This window comes from Microcaecilia unicolor, chromosome 2 (assembly GCF_901765095.1).
Source record: "Microcaecilia unicolor chromosome 2, aMicUni1.1, whole genome shotgun sequence".
NCBI classification, from domain to species: domain Eukaryota; kingdom Metazoa; phylum Chordata; class Amphibia; order Gymnophiona; family Siphonopidae; genus Microcaecilia; species Microcaecilia unicolor.
Genome location: NC_044032.1, coordinates 61,271,396 through 61,284,738, shown reverse-complemented (window position 1 = coordinate 61,284,738; position 13,343 = coordinate 61,271,396).

Below are 13,343 nucleotides of genomic sequence, written 5' to 3'. Positions count from 1 at the left end.
GATTGGTAAGTGCTACTAAGAGATGATCAAATAACAATAGTTAAGTATATGGAACAAAAGAAAAGGGTATCAAAAAAACAATAAAAATTAAAATTTAGAGATGATGTTGATTGTTCAAGTTATTGAGGTATGGAGGGTCAGGAATATGGTGCACAAAAATAGTCAAAAGGCACGGGCAATGCATTGAAATCTATCGCCAATAGGTATGGAATCTTCACCTGCGATGACTAACATTCACCAAGGGTTGGGCCCTCAGCTGCAGGAGGCCAGCAGGACTTATAAGTTAGATAATTCAGAAAAAAGGGTAGCTTAGGAAATAGTCATAGTCAAAGCAGAAGACTAATGTGCAGAAATTTAAAACTCATAACTAGTCCAGGTGATGGAAGTATCTTGTGGAATCACGGTCGCTGTCTGTTGTAATAGAGAGCCCATACGTAAAGTGCCATGTAGGTTCTGGAAAAGATGAGCCTGCAAAAATATTTAATACAGCAGAATATTTAAGAGCATAACCAAGAAGGTCTAAATTAATGACATCATTTGGACAAAAGAAAATTCTCATTGGAGGAGGTGGTGCTTCTTTTTCTTGCCAGAGGTCAGTGGCAGCAGAAGTACCAAACTGGAATAGAGGCGGTGGATCAGGAATTGGATTTGTAGTCTTCACTCAACCTACAGGACTTAATAAATAGAGATGAGATACGAGTAATGCCTAGTAGTTAAATCTTAGCACAGGATCATTAGAAAGAAAAGTCAAAGAATACATTGTTAGTTCCTTGGGGCACCAATAGGTGGAGCATAGTCTCAATACATAAAATCACAAGTTACAAGTAGAAAACAATTTTTTTTTCTCCTGTAGATTAGATCTTGTTGGCACAGGAAGTCAACAGAGTCTGAGGAAACATTGTGGTCAGAGTCTGCTCCAGGAAAATACAACAGCCTTTAATATGATATTTAGAGAGATAGAGAAAAGCCAATATCAGAAATGTAAAAACTATATATTTCTATGAGGCCTCCTCACGTGACCTTTACAAGGTTTAAATAGGTCAAATGAGAAGGACAATAACCTATAGTCCTCTGTAATAGTTCAGAACCAATTTGGAAAATGAAAATTATATTAAATTCGAAACTGATCCTTTCTATGCTTTCACAATTTGGGCCCTAAATTATGACAGCATATCAAGATTCACATTTAGAGGGATAGCTAAAAATAAGCTTATATATTCCCAGGAATCAATTTACAATTTAGAGTATATTTTAAATACAGAGGAGGAGCCGCTTTATAAGCAGGAGACAAGTAGGAACATTTCTTAAAACATTTTAGTAAAATCCAAAATTCAAGAATAAAATAACAATTTTGATTAATGCAATAAATGCACACAATTGACCATTAGGATATGTTCATATAGACCAGTATGATAAATGGAACAGCTTGTAAGCCAACAATTAAGACAAAATATGAAGGTAAATCCCTCCAAATACTTCTGTTCAAACAACAATATAAATCGATGGAGAGAAACAGTCAAAGATCAACTGACAATTCAACTGAACGTATTTAAGATTCATAATTTATGAGTGCGAGAGGTGACGCCTCACGAAGCCCCCGGCTACACAATTGAAAGCTCGCAGGGGCTGGGCTGCTTCATCATCGGTAGTCACCTCAACAAACTTTTCTTTTACTACTTTTCTTTTACTTGGAAATCGATTAAAAGATAACACTTAGCTTAAATTCAACTGATCTCCCAAGACGCTGAATAAGACCATGACCAACGGTGGCCAGCGTTTCGTTGCCTGCCTCAGGGTCACATGGTCTGCGTCAATCTGTAAAGGAGAAAAAATAGTCAAAGCACCCAACCAAACAGTACGGTACTTATTCGATCTTATAACAATTCTTTTAAGAACCTTAACTCTAAGAAACTTCAGCTTCAGCGGGCCAGTAAAAGAAGAAATGGCCTCTGCAACTTAAATGCTGGATGACGACAGACGCCAGAGTATGACCTGACCAATCAGCTTGCAGACAATCTAAACATCAACTGAACACAACTCGTAATCTCTTTTATTAAAGGGTCCCATCCCCTATATCTAAAAGAAATGGCCCCATTCAATTTTACCGTTGAGACCCACTGGAACCAGTGAGTTCAAACGGTGTATCCACTTCTGTTCACACTGGAATAGAATTCGTTTTCTATTAACTCTAATTCTTACTGGGGAGGTCTCTATCTGTTGTAAAACAAAACATTTGAATTCAGAAAAAGAATGTTGCATTAATGCACAATGATGAGCAAGTGGAGTGACAGCTTTGTTAGTATTAAACACACTACGATGTTCAATTAGACGAACGTATAGTGTACGTGAGGTCTGCCCTACATATAGCTTGTTACATGGGCAAACCAGACAATACACTACAAAGTCCGATTTACAGTTGGTATTTACTTTCAAGACAAACTCGCGTAAAGTGACCGGGTGTGTAAACACCTCTATTTCTAACATAATGTCACACATGCAACAGCCCCCACAGCTTTTATGTCCTCCAAAAGTGGAAGTTTGAAGCCTCTGCATAGGCAGCAGGGAAGGACATAAAAGTTCTTTTAAGTTCTGAGATCTACTATATGCAAAACGTATCTTCTGATTTTTAAATGTTGGTAAAGTCTGTAATATACTCCAATGTTCTCTGAGTATTTTGGCTATCTTATAGGCATCATTGCTGTACCGTAAAACACAAGTAATCGAGCCATCCTCTTCATAAGATGTTCCAATGTTTCCCTTAGGTTGTAATAATAGCTCACGATGATTATATTTGGCCCTACGGTATGCATGTTTAACAATCTTCTTGGGGTATCCCCTATCATACAATCGTTTACTTAAAGTTCTTGCCTGCTCACGAAAATCTGCCAATTCAGAACACAACCTACGATATCGCAGCATCTGAGAAAAAGGTAAACTGTTCTTTAAACATCTGGGGTGACAACTCCCATACTGCAAAAGACTGTTGACATCCGTCTCTTTTCGATATACTGTAGTCCCAAAAGAAGATACCCCCTTCTTAACTTGAACATCCAGGTAACTGATCTCTTGAACTTCATGATGACTCGTAAATTTGATAGTGGGATGGCATTGGTTCAAAAATTTCAAAAAGTGCTCCAAAGCCTGTAAATCGGCCTCCCAAACAAAGAATATATCATCTATGAATCTGCACCACAATTTAATGTGGTGCCAATGAGGACAGGTGTAAACAAACTTCTCCTCAAAAAGTGACATGAAGAGATTGGCTACCGAGGGCTACCCCCGAGATCTTTCAGTTGACAGGGGCAGCCTATGCGGCGAGTCTGATAACTCAAAAAGAGTTTCAGTTTCTCAACACCAGTACTCCTAGTGTTCCAGTATTCTACACGTTACCGAAAGTGCATAAAACCCTACAGAATCCACCAGGACGTCCGATAGTTTCGGGAAGAGGATCTTTACTTGAACCCCTTTCCGTTTACATCGACACTTTTTTGCGTCCATTGGTTCCTCTGGGGAGATCGTATATCAGAGATTCTATACATTTCATGTCTATTTTAAATACATGGGATACTTCATTGGACAATTTTTTGTTGGTAACCATAGATGTGGTTGCATTATATACTTCCATTCCTCAGGATGAGGCTCTGGAAGTAATTGAAGTCTCATTGCTTGAAAGACATGGAGCAGCGCTCTCTTCATTTATCCTAAAATTAGCGTCTTTGGCTTTGAAGAAAAACTATTTTCAATTTGATCATAAGATTTTTCAACAGATCTCGGGGGTAGCCATGGGGGCTACCCTAGCGCCCTCGGTAGCCAATCTCTTCATGTCACTTTTTGAGGAGAAGTTTGTTTACACCTGTCCTCATTGGCACCACATTAAATTGTGGTGCAGATTCATAGATGATATATTCTTTGTTTGGGAGGCCGATTTACAGGCTTTGGAGCACTTTTTGAAATTTTTGAACCAATGCCATCCCACTATCAAATTTACGAGTCATCATGAAGTTCAAGAGATCAGTTACCTGGATGTTCAAGTTAAGAAGGGGGTATCTTCTTTTGGGACTACAGTATATCGAAAAGAGACGGATGTCAACAGTCTTTTGCAGTATGGGAGTTGTCACCCCAGATGTTTAAAGAACAGTTTACCTTTTTCTCAGATGCTGCGATATCGTAGGTTGTGTTCTGAATTGGCAGATTTTCGTGAGCAGGCAAGAACTTTAAGTAAACGATTGTATGATAGGGGATACCCCAAGAAGATTGTTAAACATGCATACCGTAGGGCCAAATATAATCATCGTGAGCTATTATTACAACCTAAGGGAAACATTGGAACATCTTATGAAGAGGATGGCTCGATTACTTGTGTTTTACGGTACAGCAATGATGCCTATAAGATAGCCAAAATACTCAGAGAACATTGGAGTATATTACAGACTTTACCAACATTTAAAAATCAGAAGATACGTTTTGCATATAGTAGATCTCAGAACTTAAAAGAACTTTTATGTCCTTCCCTGCTGCCTATGCAGAGGCTTCAAACTTCCACTTTTGGAGGACATAAAAGCTGTGGGGGCTGTTGCATGTGTGACATTATGTTAGAAATAGAGGTGTTTACACACCCGGTCACTTTACGCGAGTTTGTCTTGAAAGTAAATACCAACTGTAAATCGGACTTTGTAGTGTATTGTCTGGTTTGCCCATGTAACAAGCTATATGTAGGGCAGACCTCACGTACACTATACGTTCGTCTAATTGAACATCGTAGTGTGTTTAATACTAACAAAGCTGTCACTCCACTTGCTCATCATTGTGCATTAATGCAACATTCTTTTTCTGAATTCAAATGTTTTGTTTTACAACAGATAGAGACCTCCCCAGTAAGAATTAGAGTTAATAGAAAACGAATTCTATTCCAGTGTGAACAGAAGTGGATACACCGTTTGAACTCACTGGTTCCAGTGGGTCTCAACGGTAAAATTGAATGGGGCCATTTCTTTTAGATATAGGGGATGGGACCCTTTAATAAAAGAGATTACGAGTTGTGTTCAGTTGATGTTTAGATTGTCTGCAAGCTGATTGGTCAGGTCATACTCTGGCGTCTGACGTCATCCAGCATTTAAGTTGCAGAGGCCATTTCTTCTTTTACTGGCCCGCTGAAGCTGAAGTTTCTTAGAGTTAAGGTTCTTAAAAGAATTGTTATAAGATCGAATAAGTACCGTACTGTTTGGTTGGGTGCTTTGACTATTTTTTCTCCTTTACAGATTGACGCAGACCATGTGACCCTGAGGCAGGCAACGAAACGCTGGCCACCGTTGGTCATGGTCTTATTCAGCGTCTTGGGAGATCAGTTGAATTTAAGCTAAGTGTTATCTTTTAATCGATTTCCAAGTAAAAGAAAAGTAGTAAAAGAAAAGTTTGTTGAGGTGACTACCGATGATGAAGCAGCCCAGCCCCTGCGAGCTTTCAATTGTGTAGCCGGGGGCTTCGTGAGGCGTCACCTCTCGCACTCATAAATTATGAATCTTAAATACGTTCAGTTGAATTGTCAGTTGATCTTTGACTGTTTCTCTCCATCGATTTATATTGTTGTTTGAACAGCTTGTAAGCCTACATTATAAATTGAATTCTAAACAAAGAGTAGCAAGGATAACACAGAATCATAGAATAACCCATCTAGTTATTAAAAATATGAAACACGTAATGAATTCCTGAATCATATACTGAGTTCAAAGCATTTGTAAAGATGAACTTTAGAGAAAATAAGAACTACAAGGGTTAATCTCTGTCATTCGGTCTTAAGGAAATCACGAAATAAAGGTGCTTCCTGTGTCTAATTTGAGTTTACTGCTCACTGCAAGCATTGGACATTATGGTGACTGAAAATAGGACTATACATCAAAATAAAAACTGTAAGTTCAAGTTTTCGTATTAAAACTTCATGCTGATGTAATTAGTCTTCATAGAATTAATACTTCAGGAGAGGAAAAGGAGGAAAAGAAGGTTATTACTTTATCTGCTACCAGAGGTACGGTTTTCAATAAAAAGGAAATTGGCAATTGTAGCTAGTCTTATCTGAACATAGCTCTGAAATAATAGCAACCTGAATTTCTTTAGTTCTGATTTACCAGTTAGTTATGTTATGCAAGGGTTAATCTCTAAACCCTTTTGCATAGATAATAAGGCAGGCACTGTAGTATTATGGAATCCGGAAATGAAATTTAACTGCGCCATTTGGGGTTTGAGAACCACAAATGCTGGAACTCTATACAATAATATATCTTAAAACTATAAATCTTTAAGAGGCAGGGAAGGAAGTTTGAAAGTAGTAGATAAGACGTGAAAGGGAAATTAAAACAGTTAATTCATTCTTACGGAACACATCCCCAATAAAGAGCCAGGAAGTGAACATCAGCACTAGTTATTTTAAACAACGTCACAAATAAACACTGTTTTAGATGGCACATAATATAGAACCTTTTATAGTAAACTAGTAAAAAAGGCCCGTTTCTGACACAAATGAAACGGGCGCTAGCAAGGTTTTCCTCGGAGTGTGTATGTTTGGGAGAGTGTATGTGAGAGTGAGTGTTTGAGAGTCAGAGTGAAAGTGTGAGTCCAATCCATGCTCCTCTGTCACCTGGCCCCTCCATTCATCCCTATCCAGCAATTCCGCTGTCTCCCTGAGGCCTGCCCTGCAATCCATATGCATCCATGGCCACCTGTCCCCTCCATTCATCCCTATCCAGCAATTCCCCTCTCCCTGAGTCCTGCCCTTCCAATCCATGCCCATCCATGCTCCTTTGTCACCTGGCCCCTCCATTTTTCCCTATCCAGCATTTCCCCTCTCTGCCTGAGGCCTGGCCTGCAATCCATATCCATCCATGGCCATCTGTCCCCTCCATTCATCCCTATCCAGCAATTCCCCTCTCCCTGAGTCCTGCCCTTCCAATCCATGCACCTTTGTCACCTGGCTCCTCCATTCATCCCTATCCACAATTCCCCTGTCTGCCTGAGGCCTGCCCTGCAATCCATATGCATCCATGCCCATCTGTGCCCTCCATTCATCCCTATCCAGCAATTCCCCTCTCCCTGAGTCCTGCCCTTCCAATCCATGCCCATCCATGCTCATCTGTCACCTGGCCCCTCCATTTTTTCCTATCCAGCATTTTCCCTCTCTGCCTGAGGCCTGCCCTGCAATCCATATCCATCCATGCCCATCTGTCCCCTCCATTCATCCCTATCCAGCAATTCCCCTCTCCCTGAGTCCTGCCCTTCCAATCCATGCCCATCCATGCTCATCTGTCACCTGGCCCCTCCATTTTTCCCTATCCAGCATTTCCCCTCTCTGCCTCAGGCCTGGCCTGCAATCCATATCCATCCATGGCCATCTGTCCCCTCCATTCATCCCTATCCAGCAATTCCCCTCTCCCTGAGTCCTGCCCTTCCAATCCATGCACCTCTGTCACCTGGCTCCTCCATTCATCCCTATCCACAATTCCCCTGTCTGCCTGAGGCCTGCTTTGCAATCCATATGCATCCATGCCCATCTGTGCCCTCCATTCATCCCTATCCAGCAATTCCCCTCTCCCTGAGTCCTGCCCTTCCAATCCATGCCCATCCATGCTCATCTGTCACCTGGCCCCTCCATTTTTTCCTATCCAGCTTTTTCCCTCTCTGCCTGAGGCCTGCCCTGCAATCCATATCCATCCATGCCCATCTGTCCCCTCCATTCATCCCTATCCAGCAATTCCCCTCTCCCTGAGTCCTGCCCTTCCAATCCATGCCCATCCATGCTCATCTGTCACCTGGCCCCTCTATTTTTCCCTATCCAGCACTTCCCCTCTCTGCCTCAGGCCTGGCCTGCAATCCATATCCATCCATGGCCATCTGTCCCCTCCATTCATCCCTATCCAGCAATTCCCCTCTCCCTGAGTCCTGCCCTTCCAATCCATGCACCTCTGTCACCTGGCTCCTCCATTCATCCCTATCCACAATTCCCCTGTCTGCCTGAGGCCTGCTTTGCAATCCATATGCATCCATGCCCATCTGTGCCCTCCATTCATCCCTATCCAGCAATTCCCCTCTCCCTGAGTCCTGCCCTTCCAATCCATGCCCATCCATGCTCATCTGTCACCTGGCCCCTCCATTTTTTCCTATCCAGCTTTTTCCCTCTCTGCCTGAGGCCTGCCCTGCAATCCATATCCATCCATGCCCATCTGTCCTCTCCATTCATCCCTATCCAGCAATTCCCCTCTCCCTGAGTCCTGCCCTTCCAATCCATGCACCTCTGTCACCTGGCTCCTCCATTCATCCCTATCCACAATTCCCCTGTCTGCCTGAGGCCTGCTTTGCAATCCATATGCATCCATGCCCATCTGTGCCCTCCATTCATCCCTATCCAGCAATTCCCCTCTCCCTGAGTCCTGCCCTTCCAATCCATGCCCATCCATGCTCATCTGTCACCTGGCCCCTCCATTTTTTCCTATCCAGCATTTTCCCTCTCTGCCTGAGGCCTGCCCTGCAATCCATATCCATCCATGCCCATCTGTCCCCTCCATTCATCCCTATCCAGCAATTCCCCTCTCCCTGAGTCCTGCCCTTCCAATCCATGCCCATCCATGCTCATCTGTCACCTGGCCCCTCCATTTTTCCCTATCCAGCAATTGCCCTCTCTCCCTGAGGCCTGCCCTGCAATCCATATCCATCCATGGCCATCTGTCCCCTCTATTCATCCCTATCCAGCAATTTCCCTCTCTCTCTGAGTCCTGCCCTCCCAATCCATGCCCATCCATGCTCCTCTGTCCCATGCCCCCTCCATTTATCCCTTTCCAGCAATTGCCCTCTCTCCCTGAGCCCTGCCCTCCCAATCCATGCCCATCCATGCTCCTCTGTCCCCTGCCGCCTCCATTCATCCATTTGCCAGCAAGTCCCCTGTCTCTCTTCCATGACCCCCCCCTTGCACCCATGCTCCTCTCTCTCCCATGTTCCAGCCTGGGCCGCCCTCTTCTCCCCCCCCCCCTTCGCATCCATGCTGTCGTTCCTCCCTTGCCCTCCCGCTCCCATTGTTGTACTTTAGTGGCCACCCTCTTCTCTCCCCCCAACATGGGTTTTTTTTTTCTTGTTTTTAAATTTACCTCCATGGCGGTTCCGGCAGCGAAGCGTCAGGGAAGGAGGCGGTGCTCCCGATGTCTAGGTTTCCCTTCGCTGTGTTCCGCCTTCTTTTGACGTCATCCTTGACGTCAGAAGAAGGCGGAACACAGCGAAGGGAAGGCTAGACGTCGAGAGCACCGCCTCCTTCCCTGACGCTTCGCTGCCGAGCGTTGCGATTGGTTGAGTGTCATTGCTCCGCCCTCGACGTCATCACGTTTGACGCGTGGGCGGGGCAGACACAATGCGATCTCACCCCCTTCACTTAGAATGTTGGCTAACAGAGGCTTCAGAACGTTGGAGGTGCGTTTTATATAGAGAGATATCTGGAATAATTAAGCAATTTTCAAAGAACGCATACACGGACGCACACCTATAAAATTAAAACTGTAAGTGGATCTCTTTTACTAAAAAGTCTGTCATATGATACCTGAATAAGTATCATGTCCGGTATATCTGTCTTATCCAGATTTAGAATCCGGATGTGATTACCGGAGCTAACAAAGATAAATTATCGAAAACCCTTAATCTATTTATAGCTACTAGAACTAAAAAGTGCTTGCATTTCTAGTGAAAGCAATTTACCGGAAGTAAATAACAACAATCTATTTAATATCATGTCACAAATTAAACAAACATTGCTTAAATGAAATAATATACAGTACAATCCTGGAAAAAAAACACTCCTTTGAGATTCACTACCACTGCAGTTGATAGGCAATCTCGCAGAGTAACCTTAAAGCACTAATTTAAAACTAAAGAAATGATTCCTTAATGATTCCTTAGCTGGTTTAGTTTATGCCATTTATCACAGGACACACAGCAACATATAGACATAAAATTAAAACTGTAACCTAATCGTGATAAGTAGAAAACTTGAAGTTCAGAAGAGGAAGCAAGATATTTCTAAATGTAGTTTAAAACCAATCATTGGAATTGTGCACGGTTAAGGAATTGTTTAGGGTTTCAAAACAAAAAATATAAAAATAAATATTCCAGTAGCCTATCACAAGTCACAGCAAACAAACAGAATAGAAAAGGAAAACCACACTCATACACATACACAGTTATTGTCCCACATACAGAGGTGTCCCTGTGCATTAAGGACAAAATCTTAATCCTAAATTTGGTAAAATAAAACATTTAAATTAGAGCTAATCCAACAGGCCATGAAAGTATACAACGGCAAGCTCAATAGTAACACATACAATACATGAAAATATACTCACGATTCATGCAATGTACTCTCCAGCGCAAAAAATCAATTGAGAAAGAGGACAGTTGGCGGGATCACTACGCCCTTCCGAACTCTCGGTGGCGTAGGGAGGTCAACCGCAAAATAGAAAGGTTTGTTTCAGAAAGTCCTCACCAGAGATCTGAATAGATGTCAGATCACCAGTATCTGGTGTTGGGTGCAGAGAGGAAGATATGATATAATGGGTAGTGAACAACATCACCCAATATGTATAATAACGGGACCTAGTGAGCAAGTGGTCTACAAATAAGCTCCAGACCTGTAACATGCTATAGAAAAATGAACTAGAGTAATAATATATATATTGACCAGACCTAGAACCTAGTACAAGGTTAGTGGTTCAAAAGGCAGCTTCAGGGATAACAAGGAGACCTAGAAATGATAATGTGCTAACAGTTTACAAAAACATGCGATGATTATCCTGATAGTAGAACATGCAGAGACATAACACATTCATACTCACGCATCTGCTAATGTACTCCAACATAGGGACCCAAAATAAAAATAACTAATTGGCGGAAAGCTCCACGCTCCACGCTTTGACCGCTAGTGACATTAAAAGGGATGTACCCAAAGAGTAGGTGAATAAAGGAATAAATACCTAGTGTCAGCTATCGTATATATTCTACTCTACCAATACTGCCCTCCAGAGTATGCTTCAATAGAAATTGCCCATGGGACTACACTCGCCTTGAATTTGGTATGGGATAACGCTCGCCATGGTATGGGATAACACTCGCCACGATTTTCAGCATGGGATCACACTCGCCATGGTATGGGATTACACTCGCCGTAATAAAACCCCAAAAAGCGGGGGAAGCAAAAACTCATAAAAGATTTTAGCGAACGGCGAAAATAAGTTCGCTAAAATGAAAGGGCAGCGATCTAATTGGTTTTCGCCGGTTAGGAAATTGGGAATACCCTCGCCAATTTGTCACTAACCCCCAATAGATGCTTAAATATTCGTCTAGAAGGAAAAAAAAAATTATAAGGCCCTAGTCAACCTGTACACAATCGCAACTCAAAGCGTTAGACGTCTCTTTATTGCTTCAGCGGTCATCTGCACAAGTAACTTCAATGTGGGCAATAAACCCAAATCGTAAAGGCAGGCCACTCCGAAAATGGAATGGAATTTCTGCTCAAAATCTAATAATTGAGATACCATCATCCATCGAAGGGTCTCTGATCCTCCGATGGGTGTAAGCCCCAGGCATCGATATCAAAGCCAATGGTTATAGCGTGACACTGGTACCTAAGAAAATAATAAAAGTATAGCATATCCCAGGGAAGAGCCCCTGAAACCTACTTTAGAGGTGGTAAAAATAGAAAGAAATAAAAAAAGAAATAAATATTTTAATGTAAAACAAAACCAATGTAAGCTCATCTGAAAAGGTACAACCATAAAAGAGCCATTAGCTGGAACACATTAGCCAGAACAAAAAATGTGAAAAATTCCATGTTCATCATTCACTAGACAATATACTTTCCACTCAACAAACCAGGAGAAGGAAACTCAAAAGCATTAGAGCGGAACAGTAACAATAAGAAAGCCCGCAATGCAAGGGCAAACAGTACAAATAAATTCATTCATTCAGTTATACCTGTAGTACAACAGGAAAGCCTTTTTATTTGAAGATAAAGTGGAGAAAGAAAAAAAGGTTGTGCAGCTATGAGCACAGAGTAAACGACAAAACTTGAGCACCGCAGTGCAAGCATAAAAGTCTAAAAGATACGTGACATGCACTAAAAGGAGAAGTGGGTGGGACTTAAACATTGATGGACAGGCATTGCAGACCATTAAGCAAGCAGCTTAGTATAAGGCTGAGCTAAACTTAACGCTGGCAGATAGATCAGAGAAATGGATTTAACATACCAATCAATAAGCAGTCCATGAGATATACACAAAATAAATTTTAAAAGCCCTGTAACAGCATGGTGAGCAAGTCTTATTTAAGCTGAATTAAGGAATAGCAAGGGGATAGAGTGAGAGTTGCGAGACAGAGCAACCAGGGGCAGTGCTGGAGGAGAGTAAGTAAGAGAAGAAAGTGTTAATATGAAGGACGGCTAGGCACCTGCTGAAAAAACTGCTAAAACAATCACCAGCTAAGTGTTAAATGTTAAAAGCAATCATCAAATTGTTCATGCAATCCCGACCATGGGCTCTACCCACTTGAAAAATAGAATGTAAGGGAGAAATTGAAATCAGGCTGACAGACTGCCAATAGAACAGTGAAACAGGAAACAAGCAGCGGAAACTGTTGCCAAGCAATAATGAGCAGCTTAGAAACAGTTTCTACAGAGAAAAGGGAAGTGAAAAAATGTCGCAGCAAGTTTAATATACCTAAATAATGTTTAGACAAAAAAGAAACATAACTGGCAGTACGGGAAAGTTCAATAAGTGAATGTTGGAGGCAGCTTTGTAAAAATAATCTTTAAAAGTAAAGTTAGTACTGAAAACAGAGAAACTTACAGTCTCCAACAGGAGGGGAGGGGGTATAGAGAGTGGAGGGAGAGGAAAATTTACATATGCAGCCACAGAGGGAGTGCTCTCAGGAAGTATCAAAAAAACTACGCAGGAGAAATAGAGATAAGATTTAGTATTGAGAACTCCTCTATTAAGGAAAAAGAAGCAAACTTTTAAAACTGTATAACCACATTGTGGAACACGATAAGATCTATCAGGCTGTCTCTTGTAGCATAGAAACAACAAAAAAAACCTGTCTCTGAGTTTTAACGAAACCGGGCAACAGATTAGATTGCCAAACAAAGCATCTTAATTCTGAAAGTCTCAGAAACAGTTTTAGAAAGCAAAAATAAAACAGCAGTTTATAAATTCAGCCAAAAATTATGCTATGCAGCGAAAATTAAACCCGGAAGTGCAGCTAAAGTGGCTACGGGGAACAGAGACAGAATACAGACCGGGACTTCTCAAGTGGAGATTTATAAT